Source organism: Rousettus aegyptiacus, unplaced genomic scaffold (genome assembly GCF_014176215.1).
Source record: "Rousettus aegyptiacus isolate mRouAeg1 unplaced genomic scaffold, mRouAeg1.p scaffold_m13_p_5, whole genome shotgun sequence".
Classification (NCBI taxonomy): domain Eukaryota; kingdom Metazoa; phylum Chordata; class Mammalia; order Chiroptera; family Pteropodidae; genus Rousettus; species Rousettus aegyptiacus.
In genome coordinates, this window is record NW_023416308.1 from 107,077,884 (window position 1) to 107,101,607 (window position 23,724).

Below are 23,724 nucleotides of genomic sequence, written 5' to 3' on the forward strand. Positions count from 1 at the left end.
TAATTCCTTCCTTTATGACTTCTCAAAGACTCACTCATGAGCAATGAGAATTCAAGCTAAAATCAATAGCTTTTATTTCAGACAGAGAAATTGCAGAACCCTTGAGCTGCTAGGCATTGCAATTCATTCTTGTATTTTAAATTTTTATGTTTATGTTTATGGACTGTCATTAGGTAATATGGATCCATACTGAAGGTTGATTTTTTTCATTAACTTAACTCATTTTACTTATTAGGTCACATTTATAGCTTGGGTTTAATAAGCACACAGTGCAAAAGTCATAAAACAGGCCTTTCTTTAGCAATATTTTAAAATCAAGACTCTTTTCTGAGTCATCCCAGGTTTATTTGCTCATAACTTGCTTCTCCTGTGATTTGAGGCCCAGCATTGCCAATTCTAGCCAGTCATTTGACCTTGGGCTTTGGTGTCCTTATTTGTAATAGGGAAACACACCACTAATTAATAAAAGCAGTAAGTGCTTAAATTTTAGAAAGCAAGCATCCGACAATCACTTAATGTATTCGGAGTGCTTCTCATATATTATCTGGTTGAATCCTACATCCCTACGGAGTGGCTTTATTTTTTTCCACTTTACAGGGGCGGCCCAGAGAGGTTACATGACCTGTCTGAGGCCACACAGGTGATGACGGTGGCAGAGCTGGGATGCAGACCCAACGCGTCTAAGTGTCGTCATCATCTTCCCTCCTAGACCTGTCTGCTTTCCCCGCAGCCTGCCAGTGTTGGGTCCCCCCTCCCGCCACCATCCCTTTGGTCTCCCACTACCGCCACCAGGCCCTGCCCATCTTCTTTTCATCCTCCCAGCATCTGTGTCCACTTGCCTGGGCTCACTCCTGCTTTTCACCTACCTGGAGCACACCTCTGCTCTATGGCCTTCAGTGGCTCCCCATTGCCTGCATACAGAGTTCATCATCCTCAGCCTAGCATTCGAGGACTGTAATCATCCAGCCCCTGCACCAATAGGCAGCCTTGGCTCAGAGTCCTGAATACTTATCCCACACTTGGGTACCTCCATGCCTTTTGCTCACCCTGGTCCCTTTGCCCACAGTGCCCTCCTCTCCTCTCCATACATTCAAATCCGCTCCCTCCTCCAGGAAGCCTTCCCGGGGGCTCAAGAAGGAAGGGGCCCCTCCCTCCTCTAAACTCAGAGCCATGTGATGAGCCCTCCTTTACCACCTTGAACCGAGAGAAGGCCATTACCTTTTCTTCCCCATACCAGTGAGCTCCTTTGAAGGTGTGGCCTGTGCCTCACTCATCCCTGGCACCCCCAGAGTCCCAGGTTCACAGCAGATGATCAGTTACCACTCACCAGATGAGCGAGTGTGCGTGTTACCTGTGGCCTCCAGGAAACAACTCCTGTGTCTTCGTGGCGTTCAGGGCCAGCCCAGTGAAAACTGAGGGAAACGCTTCATCTGGGTTCTATCAACTCTCAACACCTCTGCTTCCCTCCCTTCCACAAGCTTCCTTCTGTTGTCCTAGAATTGTCACATTCCTTCTAGGTCAGTGACTCAAATGTAAAACTATTTTCCTCTCTCCTCCATCAAAACTTACCAGTCCTGGCCCCCATTTGCTCAGCTCACTGCTGCGTGAATGGCTTCTGGTTTCTGGCAAATGAAATCCAGCTATGATGTTAATAGCAAATCATGATAAAGAAAACTAGACACCGAGGGGCAAATTCTACTCCATATCTGGGCTTAAGGACCCTCATTTTTATAGGTGGGGAAACAGAGGCCCAGGGGAGGGGAGAGGGGAACTTATTTACATAAAGGCTTTGACCTGATTCTCCGTCAAGTCTCCTCAGGAACTTTCTACTGCCTCCTGCGTTATCTTGGCCACTGAGATTAGAACCACAGCTCTTTCATGGGTACAGCACATTACAGTTTGCACGTACTTCCCTTAGAGAGTCATCTCTGCAGCTCTGTGAGGTTTCACTGAGGCTCAGAGAAGTCAGCTACCTGCCCCGGTCACACAGCCAGTGGTAGTGGCAGGGCCTGGGCTGGAATACAGCCCGGCTACTAGTCCCCGTTGCCCTCTCTCCACCTTGTAAGCCAGTATGGTCAGTCACTCACTGCCCTCTCTACCTGCTGGCAGCAGCCCATGTATCTGCCAGCCTTGATCTGCAGGATCTATTCCTCTAGCTGGGGCAGACAGCTTGAGGGACCACGGAGGAGACCAATCCCAGAAGACGCCAGGCCAAAGGCAGGAAGTGCCTCCTTCTCCCAGGGAGCAGTGGGCTCAGCCTTTGGGAATGAGGGATCCGGAGACCTGTGAGGACAGGCCCAGCTCGCAGCTGAAGAGCAGGGCTTCCTTGACTACTGCGAATGGCCAGGATCTTCTGACTGCCCACTCCCCAGCTCTGCCGGGCACTCAGTCATATCCTCCTCATTCGACACTTTTGGGCCTGGACACAGGGCCATGGCTTCATTTGCCAGTGGCACAGACACATGTTTACAATGTACACACATTCCCACACTGAGCTGTCCCAGCCCCATGCACAGACACAGTGTTGCCCACTTTCACGGGACAAGGAACTCATCTGCATGCTTTTACGACACACACTTCTGAATTTCTCCAGTTCACATTCTACTTTAAATAGTCTAGACGACGGCCTCCCACAGTGATCAAGAGCTTCAGCTCTTACATCGACTATGGGTTTAAACTCCTCCTGCTGTGGAACAGCCATGCGGCTACCCAGTTACTTCTCTGAGCCTCAGTTTCTTATCAATAAAATGGGGATAACAGCACCGTTAGTATTAAATGAGGAAAGGCGTGTAGCACTGACCGCGGGACTTTTACATCTCATTTCCCACTCCGCCCTGACAGGCGGCCTTGGCTTGAGGCCCCCCCTATTTGGGGACCTCTGTGCCTTTGCTCCCCCTGCTCCCCCACCCCCACCCCACCTGCAGCACCCTGCTCTCACCCTGCTCTCTCACACACACATCTTCCCTTCTCCTCTGGGAAGCCCGAATGGACCTGCTGGGGTCATCAGTGCTGTCCTCAAAGGACATTAGAGGAGGAGGGGCCCTACCCTGGCACCTCTACCTGTGTCTTATTAGAGCCCCGGTTTCGGAACTGGCACTGAGAGACTGCGGGGACTGACGTGGCTCCCAGGTGCCCTTTCACAGACGGGATGGCCAAGGGCCCACGAAGGGCAGGCTGTGCCTGAGCGCTCACAGCACGTTAGTTGCGCTTGGGACTGGAACCCAGGACTCCTGCTCATGGGTCTGCGGGGGTCCACTGTGGCCACCTCCAGGTGGGAGCAAAGACTTCCCTCTGCCATGGGTTTGTTAAGGGGGTGGGTGGTCAGCTTCTCTCAGCAGCTTTCAGGGAGCAAGTGTGGGCTGGGGTGGAAATAAGAGTTGGAGACAGGGGGTTTCCCAGATGAGCCTCTTCGTCACGTATGTGTGGGGAAGCGGCCCAGAGAGGCTGACGACACACACATGTCATCCGGACTGGCAGAAGCAGAGACCACGGGCAGCCGTGGTGAGCCCGTGAGAAAGGCACAGCTGCATAGCATGCTGCTCAAACAATCTCCATTGTCACTTCTTTCCTGCAGCCATTTATTTATTTCTTTATCATACCCTTTTGGAAAAAGCAGAGAATGCCACCCTTCTTGGGGCGTGCGTCCCACCCCCACACCTCCCCAGTTCTCAGGAGATGACTGCCTTCTGGCGTGACATTAGCGTTCACCATCTTGCAGAGCGCTAATGACATTTGCATTTTGCTGGCTGGTGAAAGTGTCGGCTGGGGTGTGAGGTCCTGTGGGGAGTTTGTGGCCCAGAGGGAAAAGCAGGTATCCTGGGCTGGGGGCCCACATTGGCCTATGAGAGCCAGAAAGGGCAGAGAAAGTTAGGATCAGAGGGAACAAATGACTGGTGAAATTGAGAGATTTTTGTCTAAAGATGTGCCAAGGACACAGAACAACTCCCAGTCCAGTGCTCCACCTCCCCCACAGGCACTCACAACATCCTTCCCTATGTCACTTCCCTAACATTTATTGAGCTCCTGCTGTGTGCCAAATGCTCCTCTCTGTGCTTCACAGATTTATGAAAACCATTTTAACTCCCTTCAGTCCTTGACTGACAAGGAGACTGATGGTCTGAGAGGACACTTGAGTTGCCCAGTGTCCTATTTCTGGAATAAGGTTGCCCCAGCATGGGGCCAAGGCCCACCTACCTCCAAAGCCCATGCTTCTGACCACTGTGGGTGTTGCCTCTCACACCAGATCCAGGAAACCATTGCCGGATCTGGCCTGTCTCAGCGGCCACCTGGCAGGCATGCAGCAGAGCCCAGTGGTGTGCCTCGGCCGCTCTAGGGGCTAGGAGGCTGACAACTGTAAAATAGGATGAAGCCCTGGAGAGAGCACGCAGGCACAAGTCAGGGGAGACCCCAGGTTTAGGCCTTACTCTGCCACCAACTTGCTGTGTGACTCTGGACAAGTAACTGCCCCTCTCTGGGTCAGTCTCCACATTGATAAAATGAAGCCATTGGTCTGGCTGGCTGCATCGTTCCAGGAATGCATCAGCACATGAGGAAGGATCTTTCCTCCAGTGCACTTGAACCCTCCTGGTGTTTCTACCCACTCACTCAGCAATATAAAATTATGTTTTATATCAAAGCAAACCACAAAACATTTGTCAAGCATCTCCACTCTGCAAAGGGCGCTGTGCTAGACACAGTGGGTGTGATGCTTATGTATTTTTATTCATGACCTACAGACACAGGCATACTTGTATCTTTGCAACTTAGAATTGTTTCTAGGCAAGTTTATCTGAGACCTAGGCTATGGCTCCCCAATCCTGATGCGTAACCCCAGGCTCCTGCTTTGGGTTCAACACTTTGCCTCATTGCATTGGGCCCAAAAAGCATTTTAGACAAAAACGAGAGACCTTGGGCAGCATGAGCTGATGAGCTTTCCCCTGACTAGGCAGTCACGGCTGGTTCTGCTTATCTCTGACAGGTGGGCATATCCTGGACAGCCCTGGGCTTGGAGTGGAAAGAGCTTCTGACACTGTCATCAAAGCAACTTGAACTCACTGAATTCGACATCTAGAAACGTGAGCGCAATCCTTTTCCAGACTCTGGTCACCCAGGTAAGGGAGTTCAGGCTTGTTCAGCACAGGGTTTTATGATGCTTTTGTTGTTGTTATTGCTAATAGTAACCGTCAGCTGGACACCTTATCATTCTTTATCACAGTGCAGTTCTATTTTCATTGGCAGGAGAGTCCAGTGGTTAAGGCTCTGAAGTACAACAGACCTAGGTTCAAATCCTAGAACCACCAATTACTAGTCATGTAGCCTTAGGCAGGTTCCTCAACCTGTATTTCAGCTTCCTCATCAAGCAAGCAAAAGCACTCACCTTTGGGCTTGTGGTAAAGATAAAATAAAGTAATACATGAAAAGGGCTTAGAACAGGATGGACACATAGTAAGCTCAGAACCCAATCAGCATTAGTTGTTACTAATAGCATGCCTGCATCCGTGACAATCTGTAATTCTCACATTGGTCGAGTCTACATTTATGCTAGAGTGTGGACTCCATGAAGACAGGAATTTGTTCTTAGTTGAATCTCCAGATCCCATCAGAGTAAACTGGCCGTTATATGTTGAATGAACGAATATGTAAAGATGCTTTACCTATGTTATGCAGAATAATCCTTGAAGGTCCTTACATTAGTCAGGCTGTGGGTTTGGTTGTGTGTGATAAAAATCCAAAATAACAGTTCCTTAAACAAAAGAGAGGTTAATTTTACTCAAAAGAAAATTCTGAGCTAAGGGGATTCTTCTACACAAAAACATTAGGGAACCAAATTTTTTCTGTCCTGTGGCTCCACCACCACTTATCCATTCCACTCAGCCAGAAGGGGAAATCAGAAAAGGAGAGAGTGCCCCTTCCTTTAAGGGGGTGCACACATCACTTCCATACACGTCCCATTGGCCAGAATATAGCTATACGACACACCTGGCTGCAAAGGAGGCTGGAAGTTAGCGTCTTTATTGCCCAGTTACAATTCGACTTCTATCGAAGAAGAAGAAAATGGATTTGGGGAACCCTCTACCTTGCCAGAGAAGATGATTCATTCCCCTTTTTTTCATCCTCCCTCTCTCCTTCCTCTCCCTGGCAACCAGTGATCTTTTTACTGCTTTTATAGTTTTGCCTTTTCCAAAATGTCTTATAACTAAAATTGCACAGTATGTGGCCTTTTCAGATTGCCTCCTTTCACTTAACAATATGAATTTAAAGTTCCTCCATGTCTGTCCATGGCTGGATCTCTCATTCTTTTTTATCTAATAATATTCCATTGGACGCACCACCGTTTGTTTATCCATTCACCTATCGAAGGACATCTTGGTTGTTTCCAATTTTGGGTGATTGTGAATAAGGCTGCTATAGACTTTCACATGCAGGTTTTAGTGTGGACATAGTTTTAACCAGTTGGGTAAATACCTAGGAAACTAATTTCTGAATTGTATGGTAAGAGTATGTTTAGCTTTTTAAGAAACTGCCAAGCTGTCTTCCAAAGTGGCTGTACCACTTTGCATTTCAAGCAGCAATGAGTGAGAGTTCCTGTTGCTCCACAGCCTCATCGGCGATTGGTGCTGTCAGTTGTGTGGATTTTTGTCTTTCTGTTAGTGTGTAGTGGTGTGACCCCCATCTTAAAGTTGTGGATTATGAAATTTAGAGAGGGCAGCTTGCTCAAGGTGGGACAGCAGGTAAGTGATCCAGGAACTTTTCTGGGCCTGCTTGACACCTGAGCCCAGTATCTTCCTGCTGTACGCCATAGCTCTGCTCATGGCAGGTCTCTCTAAGACTAACAGATTAGTGCCCTGGGATGTCTATTCTTTCCCCAAGCCCAGGTATGGCTGAATTCCAGGGCCTCATTCATTGTTCAGTGTCTGTACCCCTCCAGCAGGACCGAAGGTCAATGAGGCAGGACACTGAGGTGGGGTAAGGGTGCAGAGTGAGCGGTTGAGCCAAGGTTAGAGGTATCTTACTAGATCAGCCAACCTTAGGAGGAGCCAGACAGCTGGGAAGGCTGGGGCACAGGTGAGCCAGGCAGGCTTCTAGCCTGTGCCCAGTCCTTGCTGACTGCCCAGGTCAGAAAGAACCAATGATGTGCCAGGAGCGAAGACTGTCTACAGGAGGGACCGGGGTAATGAGAGGCTGGGCAAAGGCTGGACTGTGGTCAGGCGCTGGCTAGGTCAGTTGGTAAATGTGATTAAGCAAGACTAGCAACTTACTAGCTTGTTTATTGGTGTCCAAGGCAGGACTGAATCCAGGGCTCAAATGATGCCCTTGTCTATGCCCTCTGCTTCCCTCCTGCGGGCTACAGTCCCCAGCAGGCCTGCTCCACGTGGCAGTGGCACAGTGAACAGCAGCTCCAGACTGACATCCTGCTCATTTCAAATCCAAAGAAAGGAGAGCTTCTATTTCTCAGGAGTTGCAACGAAAGCCCCAGAGTTGAAGCTTATTGGCTGGCCATGGGTCACATGACCATCTCTGGCCAATCACTGAAAGCAGGAGAGAATGTGCTGATTGGCCAGTCTAGCTCAGTGTTGGGTGGTGGGTAGTGAGGGTGTATATACTGTGAGGGGGGAGGGGGGGGGGAGTGGGCCTGAAAGTGTGAGAGAGCTGGTACCCCAAAAGGAAAACCAAGGTGCTATTTTCAGAAGAAGGAGGAAGGACTGTTGTACAAAATGACAGATGCTCCCTGTTGGTGGCAGGGCAGGGCAGGGGTGGGAAGCATGGAGCAAGCAGGAGAGCTAATTTGTCTCAAATGGGTCCTTCCTGTGGCTTACAGCATCAGGGGTGGCCTCTGACAAGTATGCCTCAGTTTCATTGAATCTGATATCTGAAAGCCTGATTTATGCGCGCGCGCGCACGCACACGTACACACGCACAGGTACAATATGTCTGCAAGTGATACTTCATTGTTCAAAAGGATCCCCCCCAAAGGCGCCTTCTATATTGAGTCTCCGTGCTCCCCAGCAGCCACCCCGCCATCTCAGCCACCCCATACCTGGCTGCCTTGGGTTCCCCTCCACTTCCTCAAAGGATCTTTTCCTAGTTCCCTTCACCCCTATTCTCACCCCCTTATCCCTGGGGAAAGTTGCTTGAGCCACTTTAGCATTTATTTGCCCTAAATGGCCTCTCAGAAGACTGACCCTATGACGGACCCCTTCCTGGCAAATGATCCCTCAACCTCCATCTTTTTGAGGCTCTTGGACAGAAGGGGAAAGAGAGGAAGCAGTCACTGACCCGAGCAGGAGCCCCATCTCCAAGTGGTCCTGGGGCCTGGGCGGGGCATAGGCGAGCAGGTCAGCCTCACCCCCTCACCCCAGCTGACATCCATCATGGCCGCTCTCTTATGCATTTAAGGTGCAGTGTATGATTTTATTTGAAAAAAGATTGCTTTGCAGAAAAAATAAAAATAAAAAAGAAGATGGAAAACCACAGCACATACTGTTGCCTCCCAGGCAACTATAGCCAAATGCTTTTTTTTCAAGATCTGTTTTTTGCTTGATTTTGGTCAACCACAAACCTCCTGGCCCCTCCAGTCTCAGTCTCATACCCCCCGCCCTGCTTCTCTTTCTCTCTCTCAATCTCTCAATCTCTCTCTTTCTCTCTCTCTCCCTCTCATGCGCGCGCCTGTGGATTCTGCAGCTCTGACTCACCATGCAGACAGCTCAGCCGTTCAGCATCACCCTGCCTTATATGGTGTGTTCAGTGCTCCTGAGGCAATGAGTATTAATTCATTTCTTCAGCCAGTGGCTATTGAGTTCTTACCATGGGCCAGACACTGTTTCATTTACTAGGGATTGAGAGGAAGCAACGCTGAAAGGCCCCCTTCCTCAGGGGTCCCTGCCTTCTCCTCTGGGAGATTCGCCGAGGGCAAGACCCTTCCTCTGCATGTCTCGTCCCCAGCCTCTTGTCCAGTGTGTTGATCAGTGCTAAACATCAGACTTGGTAGAGACTTGTTTGTTACTTTTCACACTATTTTTTAAAGCCCCTACTTATGATCGATCTGCAGAGAGGACCACTAGACCACTGTGGTCCCTTCTGGACCACCAGAATGACTTGGTCCTGACTGTCTAGGACAGAGTTTAAGATGCAGCTTGTGGTGGTGGGTCCTGGAGAGGGAGGAAAGGCCATGGTTAGAGGTCTCTGTGCAAATCTGGTCAAGACGTGTGTGTAAGTAAGCAAAAAAAAAAAAAAAAGCTGACCTTGACTCCAGTCATTCTCCATTCCTTCAGATCAGCTCTGAGAGGCCCCCTAAGGGGCTTCTGGCCTGTTATATGGGAGACGGACATGAAAGTAAACCCCTGTCATCCAAGGTAGAGAATGGGAGGATTTGGAGCAGAAATATAAAAGAAGGCTTGGGGGGTGGGTTCAAAGACCATTGGGTGGTGATAGTGGTGGGAGATCAGGGAATGTAGGACATTTGAGCTGGGCTTTGAAACTAGGTGGAATATGGGATAAGCGAGGTTGCTGGGAAGGGCATCTCAGGAGGAAGAAACAGCGAGAGCCAAGACCTAGAGCTGGGACCCTGGGGCTTGGAAGACTGTGCCTGCCAAGAAGTAAAATAATTGCAGTCTGCTTCTTCCCAGCAGGCCTCCAGGCTTGGCTGCACAGGCCTGTGGCAATCTTCAAGGCTGCTTTAAACCATAGTGTAGGTAGGTTTGGAAGTGATAGCACTTCCATTTCCCTTTTTTTCCCTCCATCCCCAGGAAAAAGAATTTCAGAAGGGCCCTTTGGAAGAGAATGTGCTACATAGGGACTGAGAGTAATTAATCCTCCCATCTTCAAGAGTGTTTACAGCAGTGGTCCCCAACCTTTTGGCACCAGGAACCAGTGCTCCTATGAGAATCTAATGCCTGATGATCTGAGTTGGAGCTGAGGCGGTGATGCTAGCGCTGGGGAGCGGCTGCAAATACAGATAAAGCTTCACTCACTCACCGGGCACTCACCTGCTGTGAGGCCTGGTTCCTAACAGGCCATGAATGAACTAGTACCAGTCCACAGCTGGCAGATGGGGAACCCCTGCTTTACAGAACTTACTAAGTGGTTTTACTTACAGTTTTTCAAACAGCAGACCTCTAGGCAGACCCTCAGCTGAAAGTCAGAAGACTTGAGTTCTCGTCCCAGCCCTGCTACGGCTGTCCTTAGCCTCCCTCTCCTGTAGTTTGTCATTTGTAAGATGAGGCAGTGAGGCCCCTTCTAGCTTTAAGCTTTTTATTCCAAGTCAGACCTGGGTTCAGACCCCACCTCAGCTAGCCCTGTGACCTTGGCCCCCTGAGCCTCAGTTTTGTTCTCTGTAAATTGGGGATAATACTATATATCTCACAAGACTGATGTAAAAATTAAATGAGATAACTGAATGTTTAACAATGTACTTGCCAAGAGAGTCAGTACTTAGTGATAGCACTGATGCTATTGGTATTAGTATACTTCTATTTTCAACTTTATAATTATGGGAGGAATCCTCAATAGAGTCTTTCTTATACAGGTCACTGTAGGGCAGCCTAAGTCCGTGTCCCAAAAAATTTGGTGATAGGGCCAGAAGTCACACCTCTCCCATCTCCAAATAGAGGTAGAGCTGCTTTCTTCATAATCACGTATATTCATTCATTCATCATATTTATTGAGCACTTGCCTGGGTCTCTGAGAGGCACATGGGATCCTGTTGAATGGAACACCCAAGCTGCCTACTCCTAGTGGCTCAGCCTGGCTTTGGGGCAGCCTCTGCCATCCAGCCGGCCCACTGACACCACTGGCCAAAGGACCTCATACCAAGCATGGATGAGCGCAGGTCTGTAGGCTAGAGTCCCGGGCAGAAATCCCATCCCGGCCTCCCATAGTTCCTAGAGCTTTGCACAACCCTTCCCTTTCCATCTTGGGGCTAAGGCCCTAATGAAATGCCAGAGAATCCACAATTAACTGATCTGGCCTTGTACTTGGACAGACTGAAAAGATAGATTGGACTGCCATGTCCTGCTTCAGCATTATGCAAACTGAAGTCTTTTGGAGAGGAAGAATGGCTTGCCACTGGGCACGGATTACAGGGCTATGTTTCATTCTCACCCCCTTTGATGCCTGTTTGGATCCCCAATTGCAAGGAGTTTTGTATATTGCTAGATGAAGAAAAGCCTGCAAATTGGGAGGTGCCGAGGGGTCCAGTGTGCCTTACGCCCACCTAATCCTTTCCTGGTTGCTGTGAGCATCTCATCCTTTAGTCAGCAGCATCCAGCACAGAGCTGGTCACACAGGGGCTTCACTCAGTGGTTGGTGAACGGATGGACAGATGGCCGGATTGTGGTGGGTTCACTGTAACAGAGGCTTTCCTAGCCTTGGTCCAAGTTTCCGAGGCATTTGGAGACACCAGGCTCTGAGTCTGTTTTCCGGTGAGAATTTGATTTTGGCTCCTGAGCAAGATCCATAGTTTTCAAGTCATGGAGCAGACCCAAAACAAATGACTTTCGAGCTTGTCAGCTTCTCATTTCAGTTGCAGGAGGCAGCGTGGCGCGTGCCCTGATCTAAGGAGGAGAGAGTTTGCTGTCCATCAGGAGAGTTCAGACCCTGGCTCCCAGTCCGCGTGACCTTAGACATGTTACTTAGTCTCTCTCAAATTCTGTTTTCTCATCTAGAAGAGGATAGCTCTAATAGTACCCAACTCAGGGCTGTGATGAGCCTTAGATTAAATAATGGGTGTTAAAACAAGAGGCAGAGCTCTGGGCATGTGGTAAATGTTCAAGAAAGGATGATGATGGTATATTTAATGATCCCTTAAGCTATTTGTTGCATAAACTTCTCTCTTCCAGACAGATATTGGCAGACTGTTTTGCATTTTTAAGACAAAAATTATTTTTTAAAGCTGTTATTACAGAAGTAAAATATGCTCCTTAAAAATTCAAATGATCCAGAAGGATTTAAATTAAAAAGCAAATGCTCCCTCCCCCACTGGGCAGGTCCTTCCCAGCCCTTCCTCAGCAACATTCTCTTTGATCGTGATGCTTTCCATGTCCCCTAAGCACAGGGGACAGGTATTCAGACTAGAGGGAACACTGTCCAGATAGCATCCAGGCCAAAAGTCCTGAGGCTGGTGCCCCAGTGGTCCCCTTGGAGCCAGAGGTAGCCTTTGTCCTCAGGGCAGCCTGCAATTTCTGGCTTGGATTTGCTCCAAGTCTTGATGGTCTCATGTGGTGTCCTAGAGTCCTGGTGGGTAGCCCAAGGTGAGGCACATTGGGGCCAGGCTTGGAGGGACAGGCACGCAGACACTGTGTCTGGCCATATGCCCAAGCCCATTCTTCTGTCATGGAGCCCGGGGCTCACTCAGTCCAGCCCACGCTTCCATGTTCCTGGCAGGACCGTTGCTCCTTCCTGTCCACCTTCTGACAGTCTGCTCTTCCATGCCTGTGCCCTCTGCAGCTACACTCCTTCCGTCATCAGGAAGAAGCCAGGGCTGAGCACACAGTCCAGTGCCTTATTGTTGCCAATGGACTTGCAGCCGGTTTGAGTTTTACCAACACTAATGTGCAAGATATGCCATCCGCCTTTATTTTTCTACATCTGCCCTCATCCATCGCTGAGGCCCCTCTGCCCATTTGAAGGACATTCGATCCCAGTCATGTTGGGGAGGGAGAAATTTTGTCCCCTAGGATCATATAGGAGGCTTGCTGGCTTTTATGTGACCCAGAACATTTGGGGTAGGCTACTGGACTTCAGTAGTCCAGTAGGTAGGCTCTTTTGTCAAGCCTTAGGCTCCACTGAGGGCAAGTGAGCAACGACCATTTCCATGTCAACTTGTGGTCTTTGGTTATACTGGTTGTACTGGTAAGCCAGGAATTTGAGTGTTTAGACTCCTAGCCTCTCTCAAGCACCTCAGGGTGGCCCCATCGAAGTCCTGTCACCTCTTGGAAGGGCCATTCCAGGATCAGGACACCTGAGCCTGTAGCTCTTGGATCCCACCAAATCCACTTCTCCTTGCTGACTTCAGAGATGCTCCTCAACTCTCTCCACAGGTCAGCTGCCTGTCTCCCTCCCTCATTGGCTCCTGCCCCACTTCCATGGCTCCAGCCTAATGCCCCTCGAGAATTCTCTAAAGCCCAGGTGGCGAGCTATCTTCCTAAGCCCAGCAAACTGTCCTTGGCCTTGGAAAGCAGTAGCCCGCAAGATGACTTAGCCGCCATCTTGGGAAAAGGGAGAGAGAACTCCCATAGCAGAGCAAACAAATCAGGAAAGATCGTCTCAGTAAATTCTCCTGCCACCCACATCAGCTACAACAAATGAATTAATACCTTTTGTTCATTTGTTGATCGAGCACCAACTGTGGACCAGATTCTTTCAGACACTGGAGGTGAAAAAATCATACAAGAAAAATCTCAAAGAGTTTAGAGTTTAACTAGCAGCTCTCAAACGTGGTCCTCAGACCAGCAGCATCAGCATAGACTGGGAACTTGTTGGAAATGTAGATTTTTCAGACACCTGCCCTAGACCTAATGAATTAGAAACTAGGGGGTGAGGTCCAGCATTCTGGGCTTTGACAAGCCCTCCAGGGGATTCTGATGTAACCTCAAGTTTGAGAATCACTGAGAGCAACCGGCAGGCCACAGGTGGTCTGATACACTGTGATGTGACAGCACAAGGAAGAGGTACCAAGCCCATGCTGGGGAAGGGAGAGGTGCTGGGGAAGGCTTGGATTATGACTGACTTGGAGGTGGACAAAGAAATCTGTGTGCGTCTGTGGCCATGCCACCCTGAACTCGGAAGCTAAGAAGGATTGGGCCCGGGTAGTACTTGGATGGGAGACCACCTAGGAAGACCAGGTACTATAGGCATAAAAAATTAAAAAATAAGGGATTGTAAGCTGACAAGGGCCTTGCAATCTGTGAGGTCAACCAAGGGTCGCCTCGCCTAAGAAACAAAAATGAAAGAAAGAAAGAAATCTGTGTGCGACTTTGGGGAGGCGAGTGGTTTCCTGGCAGAGGGATCGGCACATGCAAAGTCCCTGGGGCGCATCGGAGCAGAAGTGTTTCAGGAGAGACACCGTGCTGCTGGGGTGGAGTGAGAAGAGGGCATGGGGAAGGGAGGAGATAATCGATAGGTCTCTTGTGGTCTGGGTTTGGCTTGTTCTGCAGGAGTGCTGGGGAGCCATGAAAAGGGTTTATGCAGAGGAAGTGGGAAGACCTGTACCGTGGGGAGATGGTTGGGAGGATAGATGGTTGAGGTGAAGCGCACCGGACCACAGCGGGTGGCAAGCTGTCTTCTGGAAGGCTGGGCTGAGCCTGCAGTGGATCGAGAGGAGGAGGCAGGGCGAGGCTGGGATACCCTGGGTCCTGGAGGAGCCCTGCCCCGTTGCTAGAACATTCCTTAGGGGAGCTGAGCCAACTGAGTTCTGGAGCCCCGGGAGCCACCTCTGTCCCCTTCTGTCTTAGTACCTTGAAAGCATTCTGTAACTTTCCTGTGCTGTAACTAGTGTCTACATTCATGCCTCCTACACTGTCTCCACTTACTATCTCTGGTGCGGAGGGGACTTAAATATTGTCTGCATATTGGGTTCTTGACTTGGAGTAGAGGCACCCAGAAATGCAAGGGCATACCTGGAACCCCGTGAGGGTGGAGCTAGGTGGAGGCTGAGAGGGGGCCAGGAGGGGCCCAGGTGGATGACAGTGTGGGTCAGAAGGGCCCATGGCCTCCCTACCTCGGTGCTGGCTTGGAAGCCACATGGAGAGGAGATGGCTGAGAAAGTCCCCAGCCCAGCCTGGCCCCTTCCTTAAAGGTCCCAGCCTCCCTCACTGCATTCCCAGGGCCAGACGGGCACATGAAAGCCTCTGGGGCCGCCTATGAGCTCATCCTGTGGCGAGTCCAGGGTGGAGAGGAGGGAACTTAGAAACCACAGGCAGGATCCTGAGTCCTGGGGAGTCCTGGGGAGGCCAGCTCTGGGGAGAGAGAGGGCGAAGAACCCCTCCCCCCGCCCCGCACCCCCTCTCCCTGCAGGGTGGAGGGTGGGGCAGGTATGAAATAGGCTCCTGGCTGCAGGGCCCCATTTGACTGGCTGCATAGTGACTTTGGGTTGGCAGCTCCTGCTCCCTCTGCACCCACTCCTGGGGCTAGTTTGGGCTAAAGTGCAGTTACTTGGAGCCCTGTTCTGCTTGCCCTGGCCTGGCCCTCGTGCACTCAGTGTCACGTTAGCCCCCAGCAACAATCAGTGCTGATTTGTGGCGAGCCGTTCAGAGCTGCTGTGGTTCCAGCCCTAGGAGGTGCCAATTAGGAGGGCTCGGGCCTTTCTGCTTTACTCTGAGTATAGTTTTAACTCTTGAGGGAAATGATCAGCAAGGATTTGTGGCCTCACAGACTAACTGGACTGGGAGGGATTTCGAGGTCATCTGTTTTGACTCCTTGAGAGGGGATCACTGAGCCTCTGCTTACATACCTTTAGGACTGAAGGGCTTACTACCAACTAAGAAAGCAGTGTTCAGATTGTTCTGAAAGTTATTCTCCTGCTTTGCACAGACCCTGGGTTCAAATTCTACCCCTGCCACCTACTGTGTTGCCTCAGGCAGGTAACTTACCTTCCAGAGCTTTGGTTTCCTTTTGTCTAAATGGGTTTGATAAGTACCCACCTCTCATTTAGGGAGAGGTTTAAACCAGACTTCTTTACAACTATAAGCAAGTGCATAGACCTGGAGCCTATACAGGTGTTCCCTGCCAATCTCCGGGTCTCACAGCCAGTCACATGACCAGGATAGATGTTGGTCCCTCCCTGGCACCTGGTCGCTGCTCAGTTCCAGATTGGTTTCATCGCCTCCTCCTTCAAGCAGACCCACCAGTACCTTAGCGACAGGCCAGATCAAGTCCTTGGTTCTTACCTTCACTCAGAGACCCCAAACCACAGGACGCCCTCGGCTGCCACCCAGCCCTAGTCTCCAAAGGCTTCTGGGGGACCAAGTCTCCTATAGGCCCCCGCTCTCATGCCGTGCCCTTAAAGGGGTCCGCAGGTGGGTCTGCTCCCCTTCCTTAACTCTTACAGGGCAAGAAAGAGCAAGCGCCATTGTGAAACCATAGGCAGAGAAGGCAAGGAGCTCAGGCCACCGAGACTGGCGATGACTTCAGGTCAGCCTGTCGGTCAGCCCGCCGCTGCCACCACAGGGTGCGGCTGTCCCCCTCAGCTGTGCTGTCGGCCCCTCCGTTCTCCTGCTTTGTTGTTGGCGGTGCCGTTTTGGTGATGTTTTTTAACCGCTCTGAGGAGGTAGAATTTACACATCATAAAATTCACTCGTTTTAAGGGTTCGCTTCAATGATTTGTAGTAAATTTACAGTTATGCAACCATCTCTAAATCTAATTTTAGCAAATTTCCATCGCCCCCAAAAGAAATCTGGTACCCATTTGCTGTCGGTTCCCGTTCCCACCCCAGCCCCAGGCAACCACCAATCTACTTCCTCTCTATAGATTTTGCCTTTTCTGGACATTTCATATAAATGGATCAGACACCATGTGTGGGCTCTTGTTTTTTATAGCCTGGTGGAGGTGGGTGGAGACTGTATCCACTCAGCGATATGCCCATCTTCCCACAGCCAGCCAAAGCCAAGTTGTAAATGTGGTTTTATAGAGTTAGAAAAAATCACAAAGACACTGAGCGCAATCTTTACTTCAGTGCAAGAAAGGAATCCTCTGTACTCGATCCCACACTAGGACCTTCTGACATCTGTTTTAATACACTCCGTGTCAGGCAGGTCATAGCCCCCAGGAGACTAAAGGAAATTTGCATGTTCTGATCATATGCTAAGTGCTAGGCTTGCTAATGCCGTGTGATCTTTGGTTCCATCCTCTGAGAGGGAATCATTTTTCAGCTGAGGAAATTGCCGCTCAGAGGGTTGAAGGTATTCACTCAAAGTCACACGGGTTGGAAGTGGGGAAAGCCAGGATTTGAACTCTGGGTCTCTCTGATTTCAAATCCATCTGTTAATACCTGTCCCACATTTCCAGTGGGGGATACTGAAACACAAGATGGGGATACTCATCTTTGTATTAGGGTGAACTTGGTCTTCCTGTAACTTTCACCCATTGTTTCTAGTTTGGCCAACGAGACCCACATAGACCACCAACTTGGATATGGGGAGATCTGGGTTGGGGTGGGGTTCAAGGAAGACTTCTTGGAAGAGGTGATGTCTGAATCGAGATTTGAAAGATTGCCAGGAATTAATAGGCAGAGTTGGTAGGGAAGAGTTTCCAGCGACTCTTTTAATACTGTACAGCTCCCTAAGTCTGGAAGAAACCATTGAGAATTACCTACTCATATTGTTCATTCTCCCCCACACATCACCAATAAGCGGTGGTCCAGCAGCAGTGCTTGAATACCTCCAGGGACGAGGGGCTTACCACCTTACCTGGGAACCTGTTTCATTGTGGAACAACTCTGACTTTCGGCTGGGCTGAAGGTGGCCTCCCTGTGGCCACAACTGACTTGTAACCACAGAGGGGATGGCCGGTCCTTCTTCTCTCCACTGTCCTTTAGGACGCTGAGTGCAGCGGGTGGGGTCTTGGAGGCAGCCTGAAAGTCTTAGCCGAAATGTGCCCAGTTCTGCCATTCATTCTCTTCAGTGTAGATTGTACATGCTGCTCAGGCCTGGCCACCTGCCTCTGGGACCCCCAGCCCATGTCCTTGGACTTGGAAGCAGGTTGGTTCAGATAGTGGCTAAGACTATGAGTTTGGGAGCCAATGCCTGGTTCACAGCCCAGCTCTGCCACTCACAGATGTGACCTTGGACTAGTCCCTTAAGCTCATCGTGTCACACTGTTCCTATATTAAATGGGATTAAGGAGAGTACTACCCTGTCTTAGCCTGCTTGGGCTGCCATAACAAAATACTACAGGCTGGAGAGCAGAAACAACAGTTATTTTCTAAAAGTTCTGGAGTCAAGAGGTCCAAGATCAAGGTGCCAGAAAATTTGATTTCAAGTGATGCTTTTCCTCCTGGCTTGCAGACTCCCGCCTTCTCACCCTGTCCTCACATGGCCTTTTCTTTGTGTGCACTGAGAGAGAGAGAGACCTCTTGTGTCTTTTTCCTCTTCTTATAGAGACGCCAATTTTATTGAATGAGGGCCCCACCCTTATGACCTCATTTAACCTTAATTACCTCTTTAAAGGCCCTATCTCCAAATACAGTCACACTATGGGGCAGGGCTTCAGCATATGAAGGACACAATTCAGTCCAACCTCACGAGATTTCTATGAGATTCATCGGGTAAGCTCATGTAAAGCGGTAATAGCGGTACCCGGTATGTTGTAAGTGCTATATTAGTGTGCACTATTATTGCAGCAGTTAGTGTTAAATGGGGGCAGGGTGTGTGTGTGTGAGAGAATCCCCTTTCCATCCCTGCCGCAAGTCTAGACCCTGTGAAAGCCTAATGAGCATGCACACTTAATAATAGCAGATATTTCTATTCAGCCATAGAAAAGAAGGAAATTCTACCATTTATGACGATATGAGTGAAACTTGAGGGCATTATGCTAAGTGGAATAAGCCGGACAGAGAAAGACAAATGCTGTACGATCTCACTTCCTTCTGCAATCTAGAAGAGCCAGACGCGTGGAAATAGAGAGTAGGTTGGTGGTGGCCTGGGGATGGGGGTGGGGTGGGGAAATGGGGAGATGTCGATCAAAGGGTACAAGCTTGCAATTATAAGAGGGGTAAGTTCTCTGGCTCTAATGTACAGCATGGTGACTCTAGTTAACAAAACTATATTGTGTACTTGAAGGTTGCTGAGAGTAGATCTTAAATGTTCTCATACAAAAAAAAAATGTTTAATAAGTAAATAATAACAGCGGATATTTCTATCATGCTTACTATAGGCCAGGCTCCATCTTAAGTTGCTTTACATTACTTAAGCCTCACACTAGCCTTATGAGATAGATGTTCTTAGTATCCTGATTGTGCAGATGAGGAAACTGAGACACAGAGAGGTGAAGTGACTTGCCCAAGGTCACACAGCCATCAAGTGCCTAGTAAGTTATAGCATACAGTTATTTATTCAAGTGATATTCATTAAGGGCCATCTCTCATGCTGGGCACACAGACCCTGACCTCCAGTTCACGGTCTAGTGGAGAAGATAGACCCATGGCCAGGTAGTGGCAGTCCCGTGCGCTGAGTGCTCTAACAGGGCGAACCCAGGGAGCTGTCACAGTGCTCATGACACCTGTGCTATGACACCCAGCAAGGCCCCTAGACATACCACGGAGGGCTTCCTGGAAGAAGAAACATTTAAGCTGAGGTTGAGAAGAAGGTGAGAAAACAGCTCGAATGAGGCTCTAGGAGTGAGAGAGTGTGTAGCTGGGGTTCTCTGAGGATTCATTAGCCAATAATTTGCATTCTAAGATATCCTAGTGGTCCCGTAACAGCACGAGGCTTCTGCGGTGGCTCAGGCCTCCGGCATCACAAGGGTTGGCTCCCCATGGCTTAGAGGTCCTAGGGCCGCCTAGCACCCATGGCAACTAGGGATTCTGTGTCTGTTCAGGGAATTTTATGGTGGCCCAGAATTTTTTCTGATGCCCAAGGGACCTGTGTGGTCTTGTGCACTGTGACAGCCCAGGGATCTGGTCACCCCCAGGTGTACTACAGCAGCTTATGAGGGACCCCGGGGATTCTGTGGCACCCCAGGGACTGCATAGCATCTCCAGAGACCCATAGCCCTCTTCTTATGTCTGCGGAAAGAAGAATATGCAAATTCATAGTAGACAAATCCCTTGCCTGGGGGGAGACTGTACCTGGAGGTGCATTTACAAAGCTTATGCAGGATAGAAGTCCAAGGAGATGTGGCTGGAAGCCCCCTTCCTCCAGGGTCTGGGGAGCCAAGGAGTCTGGGCTCCTATGGTTTATGCCCTTCTGGAAAGGAGAAAATTAGCCACTTCAGGTTGGTCTGGGGGAGCGCTGTCCTGACTTGCAGGCCTGCGCCCGTTGCTCGGATACGAGGCATCATTCCTCAGAGCTCCCTGAGCAGGTGCATCGTGCAAGGCCAGGGGCGCCGCTGTCCACGAGGGGGCTGGCACGCCTCACTCAGGGACCTCAGCATCAGCCCCTCAGGCGCTCGTATAAGCTGGGCCTTCCCTGACGGGCATAGCCGTGTTCCTGCCAGCCCACTGCTCCAGGCTAGACAGGCGACTTGTCTGGGCCTCAATAGTGCCATCCCTGTTCACACCTGCAGAGTGGGGACGGCTCTGCTGCCTGTTGCACGGAGGGGTCGAGGTGCTCAGTGCGGAAGGGGAGAGCCCCGTTCCCACTCTCCATGGGAGCTGTGTACTCCTGGGTGAACTCTGTACCATGGAGCCTCAGTTTACCCATCTGTGAAAAGGGCATGGGCCTAGCACAGTGGAGGACACACAATAGCTTCTAAACAAATGTTAGCTTCACATCCAACTACCTCACCTTCAACCAGAGATGGCAGCCAGGTTCTCTGGGCTTGGGGAGAGGGTATCCTCAAGAGGAGAGGCCCATCTAGTCCCATAAATGTCAACAATCTTTGTGCCTTTGTCTCTGAGGGAAACCCCCCTTTCTACCCTGGGAAGAACCAACATGATAGCTACCTTCATCTGGCACTGCGCTAAGAGTTTTACACCCATGGTCTCATTTAGTCCTCCCCACAGCACTATGAGGTAATACTATGGTGAACCCATTTTACGGACCAGCAAACTGAGGCACAGAGATAGCAACTAAGTTGTCCCAGGGCACAGGACTAGAATGAAGCAAGGATTCATACCCAAGTCTATCTTAATTGCAAAGCCTAGACACCGATCGCCTCTCTTCCCAAGTGTTTTTCTAGAAAAAAAAAAACCCGGGAGAGAAAAAGAAAAATGGTGAGATGGGAACGAGCCAGAAAACTAGTTGGACACTTAGTGCCTGTGCGGCAGGGCGGGGGGGTCATGTCCATGGTTCGTCCTTCCAGTCTGTGTCTGGCCTGGCTGTTGGCGCTTCCCGGTTGGCAGCTGGGTGTGGGGCGGGGGTGGGGGGAGGTATGAGAAGGAGAGGGTAGGCAGGGGCCAGCCCCTTGGATCATTTGAGGACCCCAACCCTCAACAGCATGGAACCTGCTGAGACTGGATTCTTCCCTTCTAGCGACCCCTCTTTTAGAGAAACTGGGCAAGGGGAGGGATGGAGAGTGTTGGGGCCTCCGGTCTGAACAAGAACCAGTTCTGCCCACACTTCGGAGGAAGAGGCCGGCGGAAACAGACACGGTAACTGGGAGAGAAGGAGGGGTCCAGCAGTGCACCGACCCATTTCGTTTTTCCAGCCAAGTGGGGCTCGGCATGACATCAGAGGACAGGATTCATTTTCCTATCCCGCTGTGGCTAGGTCTGCCCTGGGGCTTGGGTTGCAGGCCCTGTAAAGGAGGGGTACCCCTGGGTCCAGCCCCTGTGCCCCAGCCTGCTTTCTTTCCCACCCAGCCCAGCTGGGCCTGGAATGCTGGACAGCCCAGCCCAGATCCAGCCTCTTTGATGCCACTGCCAAATACCAGACCACTTATCAGGCTTTTCCAGAGAGCCGATGTCCCCAAGCAGAGCTCCAAGCCTGCAATTAGGAAAGCAGCGAAGGGCTTAACTTTGGGCTGTGGGCTTTTCGGTGAGAAAGATAAGCTTGGTGTGGATTAAGCTGGAGGGTAAAATAATATTTACTCTCAAACAAAACTCTCTGCTAGGAGCAAATCTGGGCCCTGGGGCTTTGGAGGGTTGGGGCTGCAACTTCCACCAGGTCCCCAAGAAGTCTTTCCTTCCCACTGACCCTTGGTTAGGCTGGTTCCACAGCCCAATCCTCCACAGCGCTTATTCTCATTATGAAAGGAAAATGAGAAGCTATAATGTTCAGTGTGCTATTATCTACGGAGCACTTGGCTTAGGCAATGATCTCATCCAATCTGTATAGCCATCTTGGGAGTCGAGCTTATGACCCCAAGTAGATAAAGACTCAAGTCTCAGTCCTGCCACTTCCAGCTCTTGACCTTATAGTTTCATTTCCTGTGAGCCTCAATTTTTCACCTGTGAAATGGGAGTGAAGATAGCTTCAAGCGTGTCATGAAGAGGAGCCATGGTGTGTATAAAACGCCCAACCAGCTCCTAGTAGTGGCAAATAAATGGGAGGTTGTTTTAGAAAAGATAAGGCTCCCATATGTGAAACGAAAGCTATTTGGTGCCAAAGCTGAGATTCAAACCCAGAGCCATGCGATCCTGTGTGAGCCAGGCCTCCTGCCCACCAGCCAGCGAGGGGCCCAGGGCGGGAGCTGGGTGGGCAGAGAGGCCCTGCCTGGCCCTCATCGGCATGGCCATTCAGACGCAGCCTTGAGCTCTAGAGATGGAGGAAGGGCCCCAGTGCCTCTGTTCCCACTTTCCTTTGTGGAACAACAACCAGGCCATTCTCTGCTCCTCATCTCATGCCTCATTTCAGTTGTGCCCCTGGGGCCCAGGAGAAGAGCACCCTGGCTCATTCTGGGGGGAGACAAAGACAGAGGTCAGGGCTTTCTGTCCCTGACAGGGCAGGTGCTGGCTCTAGGGAAGGAAGGGGGAGTTGAGAGTCAGGGAGGGCATGCTCCAACTTCCCCTCCCACCACGCTGTAAAAGGAGCCCCTCTGGGTTCTAGTACAGACTTAACCTCCAGAGAGAGGCCTGGCTGTGAGGCCTGAGGGGGCCCTGCCCCTCTCTGGGCCTTGTCTTCTCATCTCCAAAATAAGGGCATTGGAACTAAACAGAAGGGGCCACTGCCTAGGCTGCTTAAATCAGGGAAGGCTTCATGGCTGAGGAGCTGTCGAGCTGGGCTTTGAAGGGTGAGTTCTTCAAGTGGACAAAGGGAGATAAGGTATTGCAGGACCAGGTCGTAGTACCTGTAAAGACCTGGCAGCTTCAGAATGTGGGGCTTAAATGACCCGTTCACAATGATTTGTTTCATCGTCACATCAACAACACATTTTTTTTTTGTAAGAAAAAAATAGAAATCACCTGAGCATAAAGAATAAAAGAATAATCACCATAGTCAGTTAATGTTTTGTACCATTTCAGCCCTTTTTAATATGACTAAGAATGTGGCCTTTAAGCTCCCTAATATGCAGAGAATCTCAGATTCTGGGCAGGCAGGAGAGAACAAAGAACCGTCTTCTGGAAGCAGAGCCAGGCCTCAAGCCCTAGACAGACGGACAGCGTTTCCTGGGGGTGAGGGCAGACGCACAGGCAGATACTTGGAGAAGGGACAGTATTGGCGTCTGCTCCCACAGCTCCTGCAGCGGGACTGCCAGGGCTGAGGAGGGGCGGCCCAGGGGGAGGGTCTTTGTGTGCATGAATGAGGCCTTGTGGGAAGGGCTGGCCTGGCTGCTTCTGGGAAGTCCCTGCGCCTGTCAGCTGGCAAAAGTGGCCATCCTGCCGCCAAGCAGCTGAGGGGGTCCCCGTAATGGCTTAACTGTGGTTTCCTAAGACGTCTGGCTGCAGGGAACAGCAGGCTGGGGAGGGGGCCTAATGACACTGTGAAGTCATTGCTGTGATCTTGCCAGCTCTTTGGCGCCACCTTTAAACTTATGGCTCATCTTAATGGACAGGGCCTAAGAGGGAGAGTGGGCAAGGGCAGGGTGGGCGGCCCAGGACAGGGGACCTGAACCAGAGGCAGTGGGTTAACATCGGCAGTGGGTCAACCAGAGGCAGAGGGGAATCTCCACTCCTTGACCTCCAGGCCCAA

General features: G+C 50.5%; 1 protein-coding gene across 6 annotated transcripts in view; it reads left to right on the forward strand.

Annotated features, from left to right (window-relative positions):
* The window catches only part of TSPAN18 (tetraspanin 18), a 173,051-nt gene that overhangs the window by 107,981 nt on the left and 41,346 nt on the right, over positions 1–23,724 (forward strand). For all 6 annotated transcript variants that reach the window (XM_016146819.2, XM_016146818.2, XM_036221860.1 and 3 more), the window contains one exon: positions 4,979–5,111. The gene's annotated coding sequence lies outside the window, so the exon portion shown is untranslated. The remainder of the gene's footprint in view (positions 1–4,978; positions 5,112–23,724) is intronic.